This window comes from Polypterus senegalus, chromosome 8, assembly GCF_016835505.1.
Source record: "Polypterus senegalus isolate Bchr_013 chromosome 8, ASM1683550v1, whole genome shotgun sequence".
Classification (NCBI taxonomy): domain Eukaryota; kingdom Metazoa; phylum Chordata; class Cladistia; order Polypteriformes; family Polypteridae; genus Polypterus; species Polypterus senegalus.
In genome coordinates, this window is record NC_053161.1 from 174,332,251 (window position 1) to 174,356,118 (window position 23,868).

The 23,868-nt window shown below is 39.7% G+C and overlaps 1 pseudogene; it reads left to right on the forward strand.

Annotated features, from left to right (window-relative positions):
* The first annotated feature begins 2,014 nt into the window (after window positions 1-2,014).
* Window positions 2,015-22,002, forward strand: LOC120533444 (annotated as a pseudogene).
* The last annotated feature ends 1,866 nt before the right edge of the window (window positions 22,003-23,868 follow it).

Genomic DNA, 23,868 nt, shown 5'->3' on the forward strand with positions numbered 1-23,868 from the left:
TTTTTTACAAACAACTTTATGTTAGATAGTAATCTTGATGAGGTCATTGAAATATTTGGATCCCAGCATATAAATATAAATGAAATAGGCCATCAAGAATTTAAAAATAATAAATCACTTGGGAACGATGACCTAACCTCAGAATTTTATAGAATGTTTACAGATCACATTTCATATTTTTTACTTGCAACTTTCAAAGAAATGTGGGATAAATGACCTTGTTGACGAATGTCAGTCAAGTTATGTTAAAGATAGTTATATTTCTAATGATTTCTGTTTGAATTTAGACTTGACTGAATATAATGAATTGCTTTCTGGAGACCCAGTGATTCTATTTCTGGATTTTTAAAGGGTATTTGACACAAAAAGACATTAATTTATATTTTGTCAAAAAATTAATTATGAATTTATGGCAACTCTACAAAAATTTAAAATCTAATTGTTTATTTATTTTTTAAAAGCAATTATGATGGTTTATGAGTGAAGTAATGGCTCAGTTAAAGTGTCTCATGGAACCACCCCACAATTTGAAATTCACAGAGGAATTTGTCAGCATTGCCCCTTATCACCCATACTCCCCACGTTTTCTCCTTACGTCTCAAATTCGTAAGTTTGTTGGTCACTCAAAGAGAACTTTGAAAATGTCAGTGAAGTTCAAACAGCACTTGATATTATTAAAACATTTCAATGCAAATGTGAACTACTGCGAAATTACAGCTACTTACTTGGAAATTAAAATCAACAACAACAACAACAACTTGTTAAAACAGTGTGCTAGACCTTAATTCAGTTGCTACTCCATTAAGAAAACAATTAACTCATGGCTGACTAGAGATCTGACCGTTCATGGCAGATTCTTACTACCAAAAGCTAAATGCTTATCTCATATTTCCTCTTCATTTTCAACTCTATAAATTTCAGACTCCTCTTGTACCCTTCTTTTCATTGCCAGCCTTTAGCAATTGAAAAATAAAAGTAGTAAAAGTTTAATAGACGTCATTGAACTTTATCATTAGTTTGTGTAACGTTAATGCAGATGGCCAGCAGATGTCACTAGGGTGGTGAGTGTTAAATACTTCAACGTGATTTCCAACGCAGTTACTTCAAATGTTTCGATGCTTCTTGAGGCTTCTCTCTGCCTATTCCTACTTTACACTTCTGATAAGTCTTCTTCTTTCGGCTGCTCCCGTTAGGGGTTGCCACAGTGGATCATCTTTTTCCATCTCTTTCTGTCCTTTCCTCTGTCACACTCATCACCTTCATGTCCTCTCTCACCACATCCATAAACCTTCTCTTAAGCCTTCCTCTTTTCCTCCTGCCTGCCAGCTCTATCCTTATCATTCTTCTCCCAATATTCCCAGAATCTCTCCTCTGCGCCAAACCACGCAATCTCGTCTCTCTGACTTTGTCTCCCAACCTGAGCTGACCCTCTATTGTCCTCATTTCTAATCCTGTCCATCCTCGTCACACCCAATGCAAATCTTAGCATCTCTAACTCTGCCACCTTCAGCTCTGTCTCCTGCTTTCTGGTGAGTACCACCCATATAACATAGCTGGTCTCACTACCGTCCTGTAGACCTTCCCTTTCACTCTTGCTGATACCCTTCTGTCACAAATCACTCCTGACACTCTTCTCCACCCTGCCTGCACTCTTTTTTCACTTCTCTTCCACAATCCCCATTACTCTGTATTATTGATCCCAAGTTTTTAAACTCATCCACCTTCTCCAACTCTACTCCTTGCATCCTCACCATTCCACTGACCTCCCTCTCATTCACACACATTTTCTGTCTTGTTCCTACTGACCTTCATTCCTCTCCTCTCTAGAGCAGATCTCCACCTCTCCTCATGTTAATAACTGGCAAAGGTTGGCCATCAACTTTCTGCACACTTTGTGCTATGGATTTAATTTTAAATTTGCCAGTTTTACCCAGCAATTACACTCAAAAACCCCTAATGACAAAGTGAAGAAATGTCTTCTGAAAGGTTTCGAAATGTAATGCAAATCAAGAAACTGAATCTCTCATTCATGTAAGTATTCAGACTTAAAAGCCATCTTGGCAACAGTTCCAGCTTTGAGTCTTCCTAAGTAAGTCTCTATAGGCTGAGCACACCTGGATTTGAGCAGTTTATTGAATTTATCTTGGCAGATCTTCTCACTCCTGTGTGCTATTTCAGAGTTTTGTGAAGTTATTTTATGGTGACTGGAGTGCCAATCATGCTGGCAACCCCTAGGTTTTCCCTGTAAGTCGGAGGACCACTTGCAGGTCCAGATGCAGTTTAATGTCATACCCATGACTGAACAGGGGATTGCCAACAAGGATCACGAGCTGTTTTGTCATGTGGTGGGTGTGGCAACACACTGTACCAATGCATGGTCCCCAGCCTGATGTGACCTGAGATCTTCGCAAGCTCTGTTAGATTTTATGAGAAGCATCTGAAAATCTGCCTGGTCTCCCCACAGCTGTTCTATGGGGTATAAGTGTGGTCTTTAGCTGGACCACTCTTGGACACTAAAAAACTTGCCCCAAAGCCACCACCCCATAGCATGATGCTGCCACCACCCCATAGCATGATGCTGCCACCACCATGCTTCAATGAAGGGATGATATTGGGCAGATGATGAGCAGTGCTGTACTTTCTGCCAGAGACAGTGCTTGGAATTTTACCCAAATTGTTCAAATTCTGTCTCATGCTACCAGAGAATATTTTCCTCATGCTCTCAGTGTCCTTTAAATGTCAGTTGGCAAACTCCAAGTGGTCCATTTATATGCCTGTTACTCAATAGTGACTTCCATCTAGCCACTCTACCATAAATGCCTGATTGATGGAGTGCTGCCAAAATGTTCCTTATTCTAACCGGTTCTCCTGACTTCTGAAGCTCTGTTACAACCACTAGGTTTTTGATCACCTTCATGACCAATACCTATTTTGGAGTGTTACTCTGTTTGGCTGGACTGCACATTCAAGGTGAAATCCTGGTGGTGCCAAACTTCCATTTCACAATTATTGAGTCCAAAGTCTTAATGGAAATGCCCATAGCTTTAAAAGTGATTTTTATTCCCGTATCCTTGTCTGTGCATCACCGCAATTTGATTGCAGAGGTCCACAGAGAATTCCTCTGACATCTTGGCTTAGGTTTTGTTGTGGCATACCGTTTGAATCGTGGGGCCTTACACACACAGGTACATGTGTGCTTTTTTTATCGATGACAAATTAAGCCAGTTTTTTACAGGTGGTCCCAATGAGGTTCTAGACACATCTCAAGAAGAATGAAAGTGAGAAAAAATATTTAGAATTAAGGAGTTTCAGAGTTCAGATTATAAGAGTGTGTCACTTATGCATTAATAAGAAGGTGCTGTGCATTAACCGACAGCATAACATTACACCTTTTATAAGCTGAAATAAACTTCTTAAATTGTAACTTGCCACGTAGCCATTGAAATGTTGTAACCCTGATGGTGTAGAAGAATAGCGAAGTACATGTTTTGCAAATTGTTGTCTCTGTAATTGTCTTGCAAAACTAGCCATGGCTGAATTACATAGCTTAAGCTAAGTGAGGAGCCTGGGACTGTGGGTGTGCTGACAGTTCCTCTTATCTAAAGACTGCCGTGTACATCTGCACATAGTGATCTAATGTGTCATCTTAAGCTACTTGCAAACTTTGCATGACCTCAAAATGAACTACCATACTTCCATTTTTGTTTAGTTATCAAGTTGGGTATAAAAAGAGGGAAACTCCCTGCTGATGGGGGGTGTCTGTAGCAAACTGAGCTGACAGCTGGTGCAGCCTCCTGCTCACCAACAATAAAGAAATTGTTTTTTACTTTACATTGGTGTCCGTATCCTATCGTTCCTGACTTTCAGCGACCACAAAAGCAAACAGGATGTACCAGAACACAATCTGAAGAGCTACAGTAAAGGGCCTGAATACTTCTGCTGTTGAAATACGAGAATATAGTTTTTAAACTTTTTTGAAAATGTATTTTCATGTTGTCATCATGGGTTATTGAGTGTACATTGATGGGCAAAAGTGTCAAATGTATCCATTTAAAATTTAAACTTGCAACACAATAAAGTGTGCAGATAATGAAAGGCCCTGAATACTTGATGAAACCTCCATATGGTTTATCCATCCAGTATTCAACCCACTGTATCCTAACTACAGGGTCACGGGGGGGTCTGCTGGAGCCAATATACGTTTTTTGTAAATCTGTTTAATCCAGTGTAAACAGCATACATTTCCATGCATTGAGTGGGATTGGATTTTTTTTTCTGTCCCTAATCCTATTCCACCGTACTTCACAATTGTATATCTTTTGGTGCTAAAGTTCAACTGGTAATGCCTGATAACGAGTTTTAAAGAAGTTATTAACAATTTGAAGTCTTTGTTCCGGTCTCACAGCTCCAGTAGTGCGAGTTTAAACCTCAGCTTGTTTACTTCCCATGTGCAGTTTTCATGTGTGCCCTGTTTCTGCCATTATTATTATTATTATTATTATTATTTTCTCCCACGTTCTAAAGATTCACTGACAAATCTAAGTTTGCTTTGCAAGGTAGTTTTAGATCAATGCTAAGTGTTTTGACTTTGGTATCAATTCCAGCTTTCAGACCTCAGTATTGGTACCAATAACAGTCATCCCTACATGCCACCTGACCTCTATCCTCTTATCAAGATCCTCTTTGAGTAGAATATTCATGAAGGTTAGTTATTGGTTGCTACTTATCTAGTTTCTCCTTTTAGGATTACCCACAGCAGATTAGTTGTCTTGTTTCAGCTTATTGGACATTCCCTCCGCTCCCAGAATTGTTTTCTATCTGATAATTTGAAATAAAGAGTAATGTTACTGTCAGCATGCTATGAACGGTCAATCTTTATATAAACCTTAACAGAGAGGGTGTTGTGAAATGACATTCAAGTGACTTCAGATCTAAGTGATGAAGTTTTAATGAAGTTAATTCCTGTTCTTTTTACAGAGTATAAAAAGCTGATGTTTACTGGAACATCTCAATGGATGTGAAACGGGAGAGCTGTGATGTGGACACAAATATCATGGATATGAAGGAGGAGGACTGTGAGTTGGAGTCCATCTACCTTAAACAGGAAAGTCTGTTCATTAAGGAGGAGATAAGTGAACTGCAGGCAGTGGGCATTAAAGAAGATGAAGAGGAGAGGTCCGTCAGTATTGAGATGCTTAACCTTACAAATCTGGACAGTGTAAAAGAAGACAACCTTCATGATGGGTGTCAAGATGGAGTCATGACCAGGTTAGACTCTTCTCAAAGCAGACACTGTTCATCTCCAGAGCCTTCTGTCAATATGAAGACTGAATCATTACAGTATAAAGCAAAGAGGACTGAGAAATCTACATCTGTTAGAACTCAGGAAAATCGGCCAACATCTACAAAGAAATCTGGAAAAAGTAAGTGCAAAATAAAAAATCAATGTTTATGTAAGGTTTAGCAATTTTTCAGGCCAAAGTCCTAAAGCATGTCCTTGGTAAAGAGTGCTATACAAAGGTACAGCTGCAATAGAAGGTTGTGAACCTTTTGGAATTTCCTGGATATCTGCTTTAATTCATCTTAACAATGTGGTCTGATCTTCAACTGTGCTCTAAATACAGGCCTGCACACTTGTCCTAAGCTAATAACACACAAACAATTGGACGACTTCTTGTCAGTCCTGAACACATCATTTTAACATTCGCATGTGGTCCACTCTGTGGCCCTCCTATCTTTACAGGCCACCACTGGTTGACCCTTCTTTATTTTATTCGCAGTCCAATCTTTACCGACTGGTTGACCCTTCCACCAAACTTTTCATGTAGCTGCTGATCAGCATTGAATTTTAATCCATACCTTCTCTCCAAACCTTTTTGGTTCCTTTTTATCCTGAGAGCTTTTCTCTGATCAGTTCTCTTTAGGTCAGGCCACAGCATCGCGTGTCTCTTGCCGGTCCTTCTTAAACACCAATTTCTTTATGTTTAACTCTTTGACTTTTTCATTTCTTCCTGGTGGCTCTGAGGCTAGGCATCTGCATTGGCATTTGGAAGGTTGCCGGTTCGAATCCCGTAAATGCCAAAAGGACTCTGCTCTGTTGGGCCCTTGAGCAAGGCCCTTAACCTGTAATTGCTGAGCGCTTTGAGTAGTTTGAAAAGCGCTATATAAATGGAAAGAATTATTTTTATTATTATTCCTATGTTTGGTCTCATTCTCCTCTGTCATGACTCAACTTTTGTTAAGCTTCTGCTATCCTGATGTTTTGCTGTCAGATTTCTTGGTAATATTTTGAATTCACTGTCCCTTTGATCATGTTAAGCTCTCCAGGCTTTGAAGAAACAAGCAGGCCAACCCATGATGGTCCCTTCACCTTGAGGCTTTAGTATCAATGTGCAGTTGTCTCCTACCTCCAAACATAGTGTCACGTGTTTTGATCAAAGCAACTTTTTCCTCGTTCGTCAACAAAACATTGTCTGTTCTGGATCATCGAGGAGATCTTTTACAAGTTTGAGATGTGTAGTGTTGCTTTTGTTAGATCATACTGATTTATTTGGTGTTTTCCTTCTGTAAACAACATTCTTATATTTTGCTGTACAAAAAATAAAGGAACACTTTTTAATCCGAGTATAGCATCAAGTCAGTGAAACATCTGGGCTATTGATCTGGTCAGTTAAGTAGCAGAAAGGGTTGTTAATCAGTTTCAGCTGCTTTGGTGTTAATAAAAGGAACAACAGGTACACTAGAGGGGCAACAATGAGACGACCCCCAAAACAAGAATGAATGGTTTAACAGGTGGAGGGAGGCCACTGACATTTATCCCTCCGTATCTGTTTTGTCACTCGTTTTGCATTTGGCTTCAGTCAGTGTCACTACTGGTAGCTTGAGACCATATCTGGACCCTCCAGAGTTGGCACAGTTAGTCCAACGTCTCCAGGATGACACATCAATACGTGCCTGTCATTGCCAGAAGGTTTGCTGTGTCTCCCAGCACAGTCTCAAGGGCATGGAGGTGATTCCAGGAGACAGGCAGGCAGTTACTCTAGGAGAGCTGGACAGGGCCCCTTGTAGAAGATCCTTAGTCCATCTGTATGACCCACCGGTATCTGCTCCTTTGGGCAAGGAGGAACAGGATGAGCACTGCCACAGCCCTACAGAATGACCTCCAGCAGGCAGGCAAAACACTGGTGTGAATGTCTCTGACCAAACCATAAGAAATATAAGAGCTCGACGTCCTCCAGTGGAGCTTGATTGGCACTTGCCATAGAATACCACAATTGGCATATCCACCTCTGGCATCCTGTGCTTTTCACAGATGAGAGCAGGTTCACCCTGAGCACATGTGACAGACATGAAAGGGTCTGGAGAAACCGTGGAGAACATTATGCAGCCTGTAACATCGTTCAGCATGACCACTTTGATCATGGGTCAGTGATGGTATATCTGGGGGGGGGGCATATCCATGGAGGGACGCACAGACCTCTACAATGTAGACAGCGACACCTTGACTGCCATTAGGCATCAGGATGAAATTCTTCGACCCTTTGTCAGACCCTATGCTGGTGGAGTGGCTCCTGGGTTCCTTCTGGTGCATTACAATGTCCAGCCTCATGTGTTTGTGAGTTCCTGGAGGATGAAGGAATTTATACCATTGACTGCCCCCACACTCACTCGCCTTACCTCAATCCAATAGAAAACCTCTGGGTGGGACATTTTGTTTCGGTCCATCTGACACAACAGACTGTCCAGGAGATCAATGATTCCCTAGTCCAGATCTGGGAGGAGATAACCCAGGACACCACCCGTCATCTCATTAGGATGTTGTCAGACATGCATACAAGCACATTGCGCCATTAAGACTACTGAGTACAATTTGGAGTTGCTGCAATGAAGTTTCGGCCAAATGGACTTGCCTGCCTACTGCATCATTTTTTTCCCTTTGATTTTCTGGGTGTCTTTGAATTCAGCCCTCTGTAGGTTGATCATTTCCATCAAACGATGTGGCTGCCATTCTTTCGTTCCTAACACATCACCATATCAGTCCCTAGCAGTAGAGATAGCCAGCAGGATTTTTTCCCCAACTGAGATCTGATGGGTTATCAAAGTGTTCCTTTTTATTTTATTTTATTTTTTTTTTTGATCAGTTTATTTTCCTTCACATGGACACATGCACAGAGATTTTTCTGCAGGCCCTTTGCTCTTCCCCTCTGTTTTTTTTTTTTTCTTCACCTCTGCTTTCACACTGTGGTCTTTGCTGGATGCCCACTCCAGTACTGATTTTGCTCCAGTTTTGTAGACAGTTTGGCTCCCTGTCAAGCGTTTCAAAATGCTTTGTTAATGTTTTCCAGTTTTATACAGCTCTTCAGATCTTTTAAGGTCCTTGTGACAACCCTTAAGAGGTATCTGGATGGAACATTGAAGCACTGAATTGGAGCAACACCGTGAAGTGACCCGCTAACATCATTCTTGTATTGTGAAAAAGGCTGTGTGTATGTGTTAGTTTTGTGTGAGAGTGAGTTAAATGTAACTTTTGCTCCTGAAAACTTTGTTTTTGTGGTTATCGTTAAGGAGCTCTGAGGGTGTTTCATACCTTTTATCTATTTGTTTTTCGTTCTTTTTTTTTGCCATCTACACAAGAGCTAATTCAATGTTTAATAACGATAGTTGTATTCAAACCTTTGTGTTTGTTGGTCAGAAGGCAGAGAAAGCTTTTGCAGTTGCTGGCAAGTCAGTAATTACCTGGTGTCGTAGCAGCAAACAGTCAAGAACAGCTGGGATTCCTCACTAGGAAGAAGTTAAACATTTGACATATGATGCAGGACAGATTTGAAGAAATGAATAAGAACTCTGCAGTTGTAAATAAGATTAAAGAAGCTACAAATGTAAAAATAGCTAATTAAGTCATAGAAGACTAATTACCCCAAACTAACAGTAGGGCATTTAGAGTAAGAAGGCAATCATTAAGAAAGATATCAGGGAAGCTAAAATGCAGTTAACAGAGGAATATTGCAGATAAGGCAAAAAGATGCACCAAAGAGAGTTTTTAGTAATAAAAGAAAAGCCAAGGAGGTGAAGCAGATCAGGGACAATAAAGGGGAATTACAATACATAGACAGTGAAATATCAAATGCACTAAACTTGTTTTTATCTGAAGTTTTCACAAGTTGAACAAGTGGATAACCTCCCAGTGGTATCAGGGACTACTAAGGAGGTACTGAGAGATTTGGAAATTGTAGAGAGAGAAGTGCTGCTCAGATTAAATAGGCTGAACTCAAACAAATCACTAGGACCAGATAATACTTATCCCCAAGTGCTTAAGGGGGTAAGTGAATACATACAGTACAGGTCAAATGTTTGGACACATCTCCTTATTCAATGTGTTTTCTTTATTTTCATGACCATTTACAGCACTCCATCACTCTCCTTCTTGGTCAAATAGCCCTTACACAGCCCGGAGGTGTGTTTGGGGTCATTGTCCTGTTGAAAAATAAATGATCGTCCAACTAACCTGACTTCTGCACAACACAACTGCTGGTCCCAACCACATTGATAAAGCAAGAAATTCCACTAGATAACCCTGATAAGGCACACCTGTGAAGTAAAAACCATTTCAGGTGACTACCTGTTGAAGCTCATCGGGAGAATGCCAAGAGTGTGCAAAGCAGTAATCAGAGCAAAGGGTGGCTATTTTGAAGAAACTAGAATATAAAACATGTTTTCAGTTATTTCACCTTTTTTGTTAAGTACATAACTCCACATGTGTTCATTCATAGTTTTGATGCCTTCAGTGAGAATCTACCAATGTAAATGGTGATGAAAATTAAGAAAACACATTGAATGAGGAGGTGTGTCCAAACTTTTGGCCTGTACTGTATATAAACCTTTGACGCTGTCAAAATGCAAAGGGAGAGCAGAACAAGATTTGGGAATCCGTCCCCTATATTTTAACACACAGTATAAGAAATAAAAAGATGGCTCCCGAGTACTCACTGGTTCCGCGTCCAAAACGGGACAAACTAAAGATGGAAGGTGCTGGGTTCTTATAAAGGCAGGGGAGGAAGAGGTGGGTCCAAAATCAAAGAGCAGGACATGACATGATGGGAGGTGTAGTTAGGAAAGGGGTACAGGAACTGGAGGAAGCTTTATAGGCTGATTTCTCCTCAGGTGATCTGCAGAAGAGGGATAAGAAAGGTTTGTTAACTTTGTCAAGGCCTTCTCACGTATTTCGCCCTCAGTTAAGCCCTTAGCCTGACTCCAAGTGCACATGTGTGACAACACATTTTAGGAAGTCATCGCACACTGTGGAAATTTCTGTTGACTGGAAAATGAAAAATATTATCTAGTTTTATAAAAATGTGATTGGGATGATTCAAGCAGGTATAGGCCAGTAAGCTTAACATGGATCTCAGATAAATTAATGGAAGGAATTTATTAAGGAAAAGATTGAGGAAGAAATGTAAAGAACAGTTTTACTGATCAGACCTCCCTCGCCTGAACCCATTCTGATATGTTATTTTGGCCCCACAGCTAACTTAACGCACAAGCTCTTCTTCTGTCACCATCCTTGTTTCAGTGCTGCTCCATTATTTTATCAAACAAATCGCCACGACCAGATGATATTCACCCTCAAGTTCTTACAAAGGCTAGAGTACAGATATAAACCATTGACACACATTTTTAGGAAGTCACTGCGCACTGGAGATATTCTGAAGGACTGGAAAATGGCAAATATCATCCCATTATATAAAAAGGACATCACAGGAATATTTATGGAAGGAATTATTAAGGATAAGATTGAGTAACACGTGGCAAGGACAGGAGTTATTCTGAACAGTCGGCATGAGTTCAGAAGAGGGAGGTCATGTTTTAATAACATGATGTAATTCTATGAGGAGGCAACAAAATGATACGATCAAAGTGGAGCAGATGAGATTATTTATTCTGGCCTTACAGTAAGCATTTGAAAGGGGCTACATGAGAGGGTGGGCATCAAACTAAACGATGTGGCAGTTCAGGGTGATGTTTGTAGGTGGGTGCAGAATTGGCTCAGACACAGGAAGCAGAGAGTGATGGTGAGAGGAACCTTATCAAAATTGGCTGATAATTGGGTGATTGTAAGAGTGGTGACCCATAGGGGTCAGTTCTGGGGCTATTGCTATTTTTATTATATATACATTTTTGGAGAGAAATATGAATAACAAGCTGTTTAAGTTTTCAGATGATACTACGCTAGGTGGATTGGCAGTTAATTGAGAATCCGTTGAATCATTACAGAGAGACTTGGGCAGAATTGTAGAAGACAAAATTTAACATAAGAAAATGTTAAGTACTAGGAGGTTTGCACCCTCATGGCTTTGCTCGCTGACCCCCTCCCCCGGCCTGCGCTTTGCGCCAGCCACTTGGCATCTCTGCTGCTCACGTTTTGAAGAGGTGGGCTGATCGCATCCCAAGGAACCATGGTCTCTTCTCTGAAACCCCCTAATAAACGGTGATACAATGGGAAACAGTTTTTTTTTTTTTAACCTCCTCTTTTATCGATCAGCTGCTGCTGCCCTGATGTGTGATCTGCACCTCAGCGCTTTGAACATTTCAAAGCCTTAACAGCAGCTGTACTACTATTTTTCTTTTATTTCCGGTCCCTGACGTGGTTAAATCTTTTGGCACAAATTCTCGTCTCACGGGACATGAGTTCTTGATATTTGTTTTAGTTTATAATTTTAAAACTGAATAAGAATCTGAAAATCTAACAACGTCATATTAAAATTCGATAAATTCTGAAAAGAATGATACCAAACATATATATGTAGGTTTTAAAATAAGTCAGATTTAAAGTGTGACATCAAAACATCACACAAAATCATTGCACTTTTAAGCTTAGAATTTTATATACTGTATATAGGGTAGATTTGGATAGGAATATGAATAACAAGCTGGTTACGTTTTCAGAAGATACAGTGGAACCTTGGTTAACGAACGTCTCGGTACACGTACAAATCGGTTTACGACCAAAAAGTTCACCAAACTTTTGCTTCGGTTCACGACCACACACTCGATATACGAACAAGCCAGTTTCCCTTTCGGTTTGTACGTGTTCAGTCTCTCCCTGTGCATTTACTGTACAGCGAGAGAGCGCAAGACACACACACACACACACACACACAGGAGCGCGCTAGAGAGGGATACACACAGGATCTCCAGGCTCGTGAAATAGAGACGCATGCACACACGAAAGAAAGAGCGAGAGAGGGAGGGCTGGATGCATAAGGTAAAAAAGGCTCGTTTTTGTTTTCAGTTCTGTTTACAGCGATCGGTTCATAGCGTGCATTGTTGCAATGTTACTTTTCTTGGTGGTTTATTAAATTACAGATTTTTCAGATGTTCATTTTTTTCCCTGTGCTTAAAACTCATTAAAAACTGTTTTTAGCGGCGTTCCTAGCACTATATAGCGCAAACTATTACATTGTTAGTTTTCTGTGTTGTTCAAGGTTTTCTCAGTGTTATTCAGTGCTTTTACATTTAGTTTACTATTACGCTGTGCATTCTATGGTATAATTATATTTGTGCTTAAAAACTAAAAAAATATATATTTGCATACAGTTCGTGCGGTCTGGAACGGATTAATTGTATTTATATACAATCCTATGAGGGAAATTGCTTTGGTTCACGACCAAATCTGTTTACGACCAGAGTTTTGGAACGAATTATGGTCGTGAACCGAGGTCCCACTGTACCAAGATAGGTGGATTGGCAGATAATCAAGAATCTGTTGAGTTATTACAGAGAGACTAGGACAGCATACAGGCTTGGGTAGATTTGTGAAAGATGAAAGTTAATGTAAGAAAATGTAAAGTATCATATATAGTAAGTAAAAGTGTTATGCGGTGGGCTGGCGCCCTGCCCGGGGTTTGTTTCCTGCCTTGCACCCTTTGTTGGCTGGGATTGGCTTCAGCAGACCCTTGTGACACTGTAGTTAGGATATAGCTGGTTAGATAATGGATGGATGGAAGTAACAGTGTATGGTTTGAATACACGCTTGGAGGTCTGAAAATTCGAAGTACACTTGATGAGATGAATTTAGGAGTCATAGTGGACTCGTCTCTATCAACTTCCAGACAGTGTTGAGAAGCCATTAAGAAAGTTAACAGAATATCAGTTTATATAGCGCCTTGATGTGTGGAGTACAAGTCACAGGAGGTTCTGTTGAAGCCTTATAACACCCTTATGAAACCTCATCTGGAGTCCTGTGTGCAGTTTTGGTCTTCAGTCTACAAAAAATACAGTGCAGTTCTAGAAAAAGTTCAGAGGAAAGCTAATTCTAGAGGTGATAGGTAGAATTATCAGAAAAGATTAAATGAGTTCAACCTTTTCAGTTAAAGCAAATGGAAATTAACAGGAGGCATGAGTGTTTAACATCATTAAAGTAATTAGAGCAGTGGAGCCTGGCTGTTACTTTAAAAAGAGTTCAACAAGAACATGAGGACACAGTTGGAGACTTGTTAAGGGATAATTTCACATAAAGATCTCTAGCGGACTAAAAATCCCAGCTAAGATTCCCACCTTCGATAAGATGGTGATTTATTTATTTTTTCAGTGGGGATCCCAGAAATTGGCCTGACTTACACACACTCCCTCGCAGAGACAAAAAAGCAACCGGTAATAGATATTAAAGAATATTAAATGAATATGATCCTACCCCAGTTCCCCTTATGGCGATATACAATAAACACAAATTCAATAATAACAAACCACTAACAAAAACCACACACGATGAAGTCCATGTAAATGGCAACTGATGAAATGAAATGATGGCGGTAGGTAGTCCAGAAATCAGCACGCTGTATATGAATGTAAAGGTCGGTCCTACTGGTATTTGCTGATGAGATGATGACATATCAATGGGATCAGGAGCGCTCCTTTCTTTGCAGGATGACAATAAATCCTCAGACAGTCCTCATGCAGCAGGAAGACACCAGACAGTCCATACACCCAAAACAGGAGGAGATCTCAGGACAAAATGAGAAAACACAAGTAGCACCATGGGAAGGTAAACAGACGGGCAATTTCAGACACCAGGCCTGCTTTTAATGTTGTGTCTGCCTCCTTGTCCCCAGTAGCCCCTGCACCCTCAGCAGATGACAAATCAGAGCTACTGCAGGGACTGTAGGGAGTTGGTTTCATTCCCCAGTAGTACCGCTACACATTAGAGTTTTTCTTCACATAGAAAACAGCCACCATTACCAGGTAGTCGGTTGGAAAGTAGGACTTTTAGGGGCTTTATAAACTCAAACTGATGTTGTTTTAGAGAGGTTAGGTGGATCAGATTGACAAGAGTTGTTGGGCTGAATGGCCTGTTCTCATCAGATTTTTTTGTAATATTTCCAATTCCTGTTTATTCAAAGGAAAATAATTTTGTAAGGTTATGAATTTTGTCCACCTTTCCTTTCTCTATATGAAGATGGGATCTACATTTGTATGAAAATGTGCTATGTAAATAAATGGTATTGTTGTCTCTAGCTGTTAGACTGATGTCAAGGTGATTCATGCACACTCAATTTAAGAAACTGAATAATACCCCCAGGCTACCGGCTGCAACACAAGCCTGAAAGATAATCAATCTTCTCCTATTTCTTAACAATCAGAGACGTGCTCTTGTCATGGAATTCGGCCCCATTTTTACTCCAAACCCACCTTTGCACATTGTGTCCATCAAGTTCTATTATGAATTCATCAGTCCATAGGACTTGTTTGCAAAATGCTTCGGGCTTGTTTAGATGTTCATCTGCAAACTTCTGATGCTGAATTTTAGGGTGAGGACACAGGAGAGGTTTTCTTTTGATGACTCTTTCGTGAAGGTCATATCTGTGGTGGTGTCACTGCAACCGAAGAACAGTACATCATCACTCCAGAGTGTGACTACAAAACATCATCTTGAATTTAGGGGTTTTGAATTACCTTTCTATCAATCTTATGAGCAGTTCTCTTGGAAATTGTTTTGGTACAAACTGAGGAAATGTCTCCTTGAAAACTCTTTGCTGTCTTCTTGTAGCCTTTTCCTGCTTTGAGGGCGCCACTTATTTTATTCCTCAGGGTACTAGGCAGTTGCTTAGAGGAGCCCATGGCTGCTGATTGCTGGGACAAGCTGTGAGGAGTCTGAGAATTGATACAGCTTTGACATTTTCATCACATGGCCATTCCTAATGATGACTGTGAACAAGCCAAAGCCCTTAAGTAGCTAATTTAAACTCTGACATCTCTTAGCAGTTTTCTGAGACGTCCGATCACTTGGGGTGCCCATATATTAGTGAAGTACTCCTTCCTTTTCTCATACTACAAAACATAAATAATCTTGAATCTTGTTTAAATTGCAGAAAAGAATGGTTTATCTTTAACTTTGTGGCTTTTGGAGATCAATTCATCTTCTATTGACTTAACTATTCACAGTAACAGTTACTTTGATCCAGGGGTCTCCACACTTTCGCATGTCACTGTATATGAAATGTCACGAAAGTGTACGTCTTGGGTAATGCTATGTCTGAAAAGAACCATCGTCTCGCCGGTGTATATCGTGCATTCAAGTTATAGGACTTAAATGATGAGATCCTAAACTTTCTACTGTAGAAAATGGCTGGGTATCTATAATCATAAATTCCAATTATTTTTGAGTGATACTCTGATTTTTTTTGTCCTGTCCTGATCATTTTTCTGGTTCTTTTCAAACAGTGCCATTACTGACAGCTAAGACACATTTGTTTCCTTTGAGGTTTTCCTGCTTTCACTGCATTGTCGAAAGTCCATGCACTCAGCTGAATGTTGTACCTATAAATGTCTCATGAAATAAGTTGCTCCAAATGTCTTTGCATTAAATCCATCACAACTAACACCTACATTTTTCATTTTAAACTTCACATATAACATTCCTATCTAAGATATTTCCAAACAGCAGTTATTTGCTTCACCACTTTCCACTATGTCTGTTGTACACATGTCCTCAGATTAACACATTCCATGTCATGAAATCAGTAGACCAGTCAGCCAACTGCAAGCCGATTTCACAATAAACAGCAGGAACTGGGCAATTTTGATTCAAGGCTGATTAATTTGTGTAACACTACTGTTTAATTCAGTTTTCTTTATTGTTTATAGCTTCTTCGTTGAGTACAGGCCTAGACTGCTTGATGTTTGGAGCCATAACAGAGAAAATAATTACATACGTGAACACACATATTACAGCCGAATGACCGGAAAACCTGGCAAATTTTAGTTTACTTACAGTGGTGTGAAAAACTATTTGCCCACTTCCTGATTTCTTATTCTTTTGCATGTTTGTCACACAAAATGTTTCAGATTATCAAACACATTTAACCATTAGTCAAATATAACACAAGTAAACACAAAATGCAGTTTTTAAATGATGGTTTTTATTATTTAGGGAGAAAAAATCCAAACCTACATGGCCCTGTGTGAAAAGTAATTGCCCCTTGTTAAAAATAACCTAACTGTGGTGTATCACACCTGAGTTCAATTTCCGTAGCCACCCCCAGGCCTGATTACTGCCACACCTGTTTCAATCAAGAAATCACTTAAATAGGAGCTGCCGGACACAGAGAAGTAGACCAAAAGCACCTCAAAAGCTAGACATCATGCCAAGATCCAAAGAAATTCAGGAATAAATGAGAACAGAAGTAATTGAGATCTGTCAGTCTGGTAAAGGTTATAAAGTCATTTCTAAAGCTTTGGGACTCCAGCGAACCACAGTGAGAGCCATTATCCACAAATGGCAAAAACATGGAACAGTGGTGAACCTTCCCAGGAGTGGCCGGCCGAACAAAATTACCCCAAGAGCGCAGAGACGACTCATCTGAGAGGTCACAAAAGACCCCAGGACAAGGTCTAAAGAACTGCAGGCCTCACTTGCCTCAATTAAGGTCAGTGTTCACGACTCCACCATAAGAAAGAGACTGGGCAAAAGACGCAAACCACTGTTAAGCAAAAAGAACATTAGGGCTCGTCTCAATTTTGCTAAGAAACATCTCAATGATTGCCAAGACTTTTGGGAACATACCTTGTGGACTGATGAGACAAAAGTTGAACTTTTTGGAAGGCAAATGTCCCGCTACATCTGGCGTAAAAGGAACACAGCATTTGAGAAAAGAACATCATACCAACAGTAAAATATGGTGGTGGTAGTGTGATGGTCTGGGGTTGTTTTGCTGCTTCAGGACCTGGAAGGCTTGCTGTGATAGATGGAACCATGAATTCTACTGTCTACCAAAAATTCCTGAAGGAGAATGTCCGGCCATCTGTTCGTCAACTCTAGCTGAAGCGATCTTGGGTGCTGCAACAGGACAATGACCCAAAACACACCAGCAAATCCACCTCTGAATGGCTGAAGAAAAACAAAATGAAGACTTTGGAGTGGCCTAGTCAAAGTCCTGACCTGAATCCAATGGAGATGCTATGGCATGACCTTAAAAAGGCGGTTCATGCTAGAAAACCCTCAAATAAAGCTGAATTACAACAATTCTGCAAAGATGAGTGGGCCAAAATTCCTCCAGAGCGCTGTAAAAGACTCATTGCAAGTTATTGCAAACGCTTGATTGCAGTTATTGCTGCTAAGGGTGGCCCAACCAGTTATTAGGTTCAGGGGGCAATTACTTTTTCACACAGGGCCATGTCGGTTTGGATTTTTTCTCCCTAAATAAGAAAACCATCATTTAAAGACTGCATTTTGTGTTTACTTGTGTTATATTTGACTAATGGTTAAATGTGTTTGATGATCAGAAACATTTTGTGTGACAAACATGCAAAAGAATAAGAAATCAGGAAGGGGGCAAATAGTTTTTCACACCACTGTAACATAAATAAGTCCTGATAGTAGATACCTGTTAACATTATAATGGTGAGTATAAATGTCACCAGTGTGTCACAAAGCTTACCAGCCCTGGTGTCACCTGCCACTCCTCTATAGAGCTGAAGCACCAACAGCTGTGCTCTTCCTCCGTTTTCTAATCTTCTCATTTTTCTCCGAGGTCACAGCAGTTTCTGTAGGCCTGGGCACTGAGGCGTCGCTCATCCATTGTGCTGTTTTGCTTGGTGATTTAAAGAAGCCATTTTGATGTTTGTTTTGGTTTAAAATGGTTTTAGTTTAATTGTGCATAAATGTCAGGACACATTCTGATTATTGAAAGTGTCTTTTTCATGCTTGGCATGGCATTCTGTTTTATACAGTACTCTCCATAATGGCTCAGACAAAGAAATATTTTTCTTTCATTTACCCCTTTGCTCAACAGAGTAAAAAATTACAAATTGAATAATTCATTAATTAAAGTCACATTATAAATTTTCATTTAAAGGGAGTTTGCAAACATTTCAGTCACACCCTGTAGAAATGACAGCGCTTTCTCTATATGGTCCCCTCATTTCAGGGCACCGTAATGTTTGGGAAAATTGATGTCAGAAGAGTTTGATTCCTCAGGTGTGTTTCATTGCTTTAGTTCTGTAGGCCTGACACACTTCGGCTTGCTTCTACCTTTTGAAGTTTGTAGTGGCCATTGTTCAACATGAGGACAACAGCTGTGCCAATGATAGTCAAAGAAGCCATTATGAGGCTGAAAAACAATAATAAAACCATTAGAGACATCAGTAAAACGTTAGGATGACCTAAATCAACTCTGTGAAATATCAATAAGAAGAAAGAATGCACAGGTGAGCTCAGTAATCACAAAAGGCCAAGGAAGACCACCACTGCTGATGATGGAAGATGTTGCTGCAGATTGCATTTTAATTACAGCTTGCACATCCTGATAGTAAGGATATTTTGTGTATCTCTGTAACAAATTTAAATTTACTACCTCATACAGATGTGGCTCAGGGTGACTGAGAGATTCCTCACCGGTCAGTCAGTTCACACTGAAAAGCTGCCATTGCCAAATAAACCACAGCTGTTAAGACCTGTAAGACAACTGAGATTGTGTGATTTCTATGTGATGGTCTCCGTAATGATGTCACATGTTCAGCACACATTTCAAAGAGGATGACAGTAGGGAGTCAAAATCGGATTATAATGAAGTCCTCATCATGAGCCTAAATGTCATTGTGATGCATCAAAACTCACTTCTTGTGCAGCCTGTCAAACATCAGAATGTGAAATGCCCAATGCAATGAGATTATCTGTTCAGTTCATTTTTCCACCAGCTGTTGCTAAAATGCCAACACAAATATAGTCTGCATGGGACTTGCAAATGCTCAATATTTGCCGTAACATTAAGCCAATTTAAACGCCAAGTTCTTGTTTTAAAAATCCAAACTTTTGTGTGAGAATTGGCTTACACATGTTGCCGAGCATAAGGAAGTTTTATACATGTGGTTCTGCTAAGTAATTGTAATAGAAAACGTAACATTAACATATTAAGTGTACGAGGTGTGGCAGAAAAGTAATGAGACTGATTTTTATTTACCAAAGTTTTTATTTTTTTCAAACATCAATGTTACCCCCTTCAAAGTAGTTCCCTTGGGCAGCTACACACCGATGGAGACGCTTGTTCCCACTGTTGGTAGCAGCGCTGGAAGTCTTCAACCGGTATGGTCTTCTGCATGTCCGTTACATTCTTTTGGATGTTTTCTAAAGTCCCGAAATGACGTCCATTGAGGACATTTTTCAGTTTAGGAAAAAGGAAAAGGTCACACGGACTGAGGTCAGGTGAATTAGGGGGCTGGGGAACCACAGGAATGCCTTTTGAGGTCAAAAATTCTGTTATGGAGAGTGCAGTGTGACATGGGGCGTTGTCATGATGGTGCATCCATTTGTCTGCAATGTCTGGTCTCACGCGAATGACCCTTTTTCTGAGCCTTTCAAGGATATCTTTATAAAAAAACTTGGTTCACAGTTTGTCCTGGAGGAACAAATTCTTTGTGGATGATTCCCCTTATGTCAAAAAAACAAATCAGCATTGATTTGATCTTCGATTTGCTCATTCTAGCTTTCTTTGGTCGAGGAGAGTTTGCAGTGTGCCACTCCTGACTTTGCCTCTTGGTCTCAGGATCGTATTCAAAAATCCATGATTCATCACCTGTGATCACACGACTTAGGAAATCTTGCTCATTAGCGATTCTGTCAAGAAGATCAAGACACTTGTTTTTTCGATTGTCCTGCTCAATTGTGAGGTTTTTCGACACCATTTTGGCACAGACCTTTCGCATGTGCAAATGTCACTCAACATTCTTAATGTTAAACAACGGTCTGATCTCACAAGAGTGTTCACATGTTAGATGTTTTCATTGGTTTTCGAAGTTGAAGGCCTCCCTGAACGGTGTTCATCTTCAACGTGTTTTCTGCCTTCCATAAATGGTTTGTGCCAGCGAAAAACATCAACTCGGGATAAAGAATGTTCCCCATAGGCCCGTTTTAACTTTTCAAACATCACACTTGCCGATTCTCCAAGCTTAACACAAAATTTAATGGCACAACGTTGCTCCAAATTCCGCTGTTCCATTTTGTGTGAACCACAACCAAAAACACAACTTCGCTAATAGCAGTCACAAAAATCATGTAGTTAACGGAAGAAGTTGAAACTCGCACTGAGCTATGGGAGGGTACCGATACACGTGCTGTATCAAGGACAGCAGCACAGCGTTGCCAGATCACTTGCAGTGTTGCCAGTCTCATTACTTTTCTGCCACACTTCGTACTTTCCATGTACGACTAAAGTTTTATGATTGCTTATGCTTATCAAAGTTTGTTCTTAATTTCAGCCATCATGTATTTAATTTGAGTTAATGTTAATAATAAGGCAGTGGATTGAAAATAAGCTCTTTTTCTCCTTTTAAATTTTGTACAGGAAACAAAGATCAGTGCAGTTTGGAATCTGGAAAAGAATTCTCTGGCAGGAGTGCTCTTCAGAAACACCCTAGAGTTCACACCGGAGAGAAGCCGTATTGCTGTAATGAATGTGGTAAACAGTTTTCACAAATGAGCAATCTTCAGACACACACACGGAGAGAAGCCGATAAATGAATTCAGTTTTCACAAATGGAGACACACAGTAGAGTTCACACCAGAGAGAAGCCGTATTGCTGTAATGAATGTGGTAAACAATTTTCACGTATAAGCTATCTGAATGACCACAATAGAGTTCACACCAGAGAGAAGCCTTATTGCTGTAATGAATGTGGTAAACAGTTTTCATGTAAAAGCAATCTGAATAACCACAGTAGAGTTCACACGGGAGAGAAGCCGTATTGCTGTAATGAATGTGGGAAACAGTTTTCACGTATAAACAATCTTCAGAACCACACTAGAGTTCACACCGGAGAGAAGCCATATTGCTGTAATGAATGTGGTAAACAGTTTTCACTTCTAAGCATTCTGAAGATCCACACTAGAGTTCACACAGGAGAGAAGCCATATTGCTGTACTGAATGTGGTAAACCGTTTTCACTAATGAGTAGTCTTCAAAAACACACTAGAGTTCACACCAGAATTAAAAGGGTAGCAGTTCAAAAATCAGTCCAGAAAATCAAGCACCCTTCAGGACTCGAGAGTGAGGTTCACTCTTGTCCTGAAAAGTAAGCAAACTAAACTATTGTTGACAAATTAATCTCGGAGAGAAGCGATATTACTAATTGGAATGTGCCAAACAAATCTGTCAGAGGATTTCTCGTCAGAGACACACCAGAATTCACACCGGAGAGAAGTACAACTGAACAGTCCTAACTAAAGAGTGTGGTCCACTCCTGCCTGGACAATAAGCACATGTAACTGACTGGAATTCATCCTACTTAGTGTTGTGTCAGAAACAAATCAACACAGTGGAGAATTAGAAGTTTATATCCTTTTTCATTTTCCAGAAACAAAATAAAGAACAGGGCGTTATACAAGCTGCTTCTCACCAAAGCCCCTACAGCCTCCATTATGAGCCTAGCTCTGCTTTCATAACATACATATTACATATACATCTATTTATAATATATTATACTGATTTCATTATAAAATAACTCTTTACAATATACATAACCTCACATTAATAACAGTTCAGCTATATAATAATAAATATTTTTCTATTTTTATATAACAAAAAATAAAATAACATACCTTTCTAAAAACTTACTGTAGCACCCCTCTTCTCTTACTGAGGGTTCTTACCTGAGTTGTTTGTTTTCTTCTTTTTTACTTCTTTACTAACTTTAAATATAACCTTTTACTTTAGTGTTCTCAGCACAACTGTTTCAAGGAACAAACTTTTGTTACTAATGTAATTTCCATAACTCTGCCATTAATTTTACAATTCGTTACTAGACTCCACATAAGGATACTACAGCCACCTGCCAAACGTGATTTCCTTTTTTTCCTTATATGGCTTCGCCAGGCATTATAAAACAAAAAACAAATTTTAATGGTTTAATTTAAATAAATTAACTATTTAACTATTAAGCACATCCATACAAAAGTATAAACTTAAATAATCCAAAAAATCTATATGAGCGTTGTACCAGCAGTCCTTACTTTGAATGCAATACATACCAATAAACAAGTGCAATCCCCTTATAAAACCTAAGCTGGCAAACTAAATAAAAGGAACCAAACAAACGTCAGGTAAAAAGTACCACAGATAAGCGTTGCAGGCCTGTTACTTGAAGGTGATTGCGATGTTACTCGGCGACGGCCTCTTATGCTGTAATAGAGCAGACGGGTCTTGTTTTCTGGTTTCCAGCAGATGTGCATCCTCTTTCGTTTCTTTCCTAGCGAGTTTCAGCTCTCAGCAATAAGTTGGTCAGCTGTAACAATATCCGATACTGGCAATATAATCCAATGTTTGTTGACATCTTCCGTGTTCGGCATTTCACGGACAGTGCTCCCTAGCTCACCGGTTTAGTGTTCTCAACCAGTCCGTCCAACCTCCAACACGTTCACATTTTTCTGTTCCTACTGTTTATTCTGTGCTGGAATCCAGTCTTTTTTTTTTCTCTCTTTTTAAAATCCTTGCTGAAGTTTACCATGGACTGTGTTTCAATCCTCGCTTTTAGTGCAAAAGCCGCGTTCTCTCCCTTCTTATCTCGCCCCTTCTGACCTCTGACCCCCGCCTTTCGCTGCTTTCCAAACCAGTAAAATAATTTAACATAAATGACAGCATTTACTATTTAAATTTTAAAGCTTAGAAATTACATATCTTTTTAACAAAAAGTACAATAAATTTAACTGTATTAATCAAATTTATATTACAGCATTGCTATTTACAACCTCATGACTTGTGTTTTAAAGGGCTACATTAAAAAAAAAAAAACAGGGTTTCATACAAACAGCTTCTCGCCAATGCTTATTAAATAATAAATCAAATCATCCATCCATTATCTAACCCGCAACATTCTAACTACAGTGCCACGGGGTTCTGCATGAGCCAATTCCAGCCAACACAGGGCACAAGGCAGGAAACAAACCCTGGGCAGGGTGCCAGCCCACCGTAGGGCACACACCAAGCACACACTAGGGACAATTTAGGATCACCAATGCACATAACCTGCATGTCTTTGGGAGGAAACCAGAGCACCCGGAAGAAACCCATGCAGACACGGGGAGAACATGCAAACTTCATGCAGGGAGGACCCAGGAAGTGAACCCGGGTCAGTTACTAATAATTACAAACACAAACTATTAATACAATATAAATAAAATGTAAAATAAAAATGAAAATCCAAAGTATCCATATGGTCATGTTGTACATCATGCTGAATTATATTAAAATGCTGTGGCAGTGCACTACAAGAAGAAATGCTGCTTTTTTAAATTTAGTTTTGTTTTTATTTTTTTGCTTTTGATGAAAAAACATACAAAGACTGTATATGAGAACTCGGGGGTTGGGGCACATTAGTTATTTA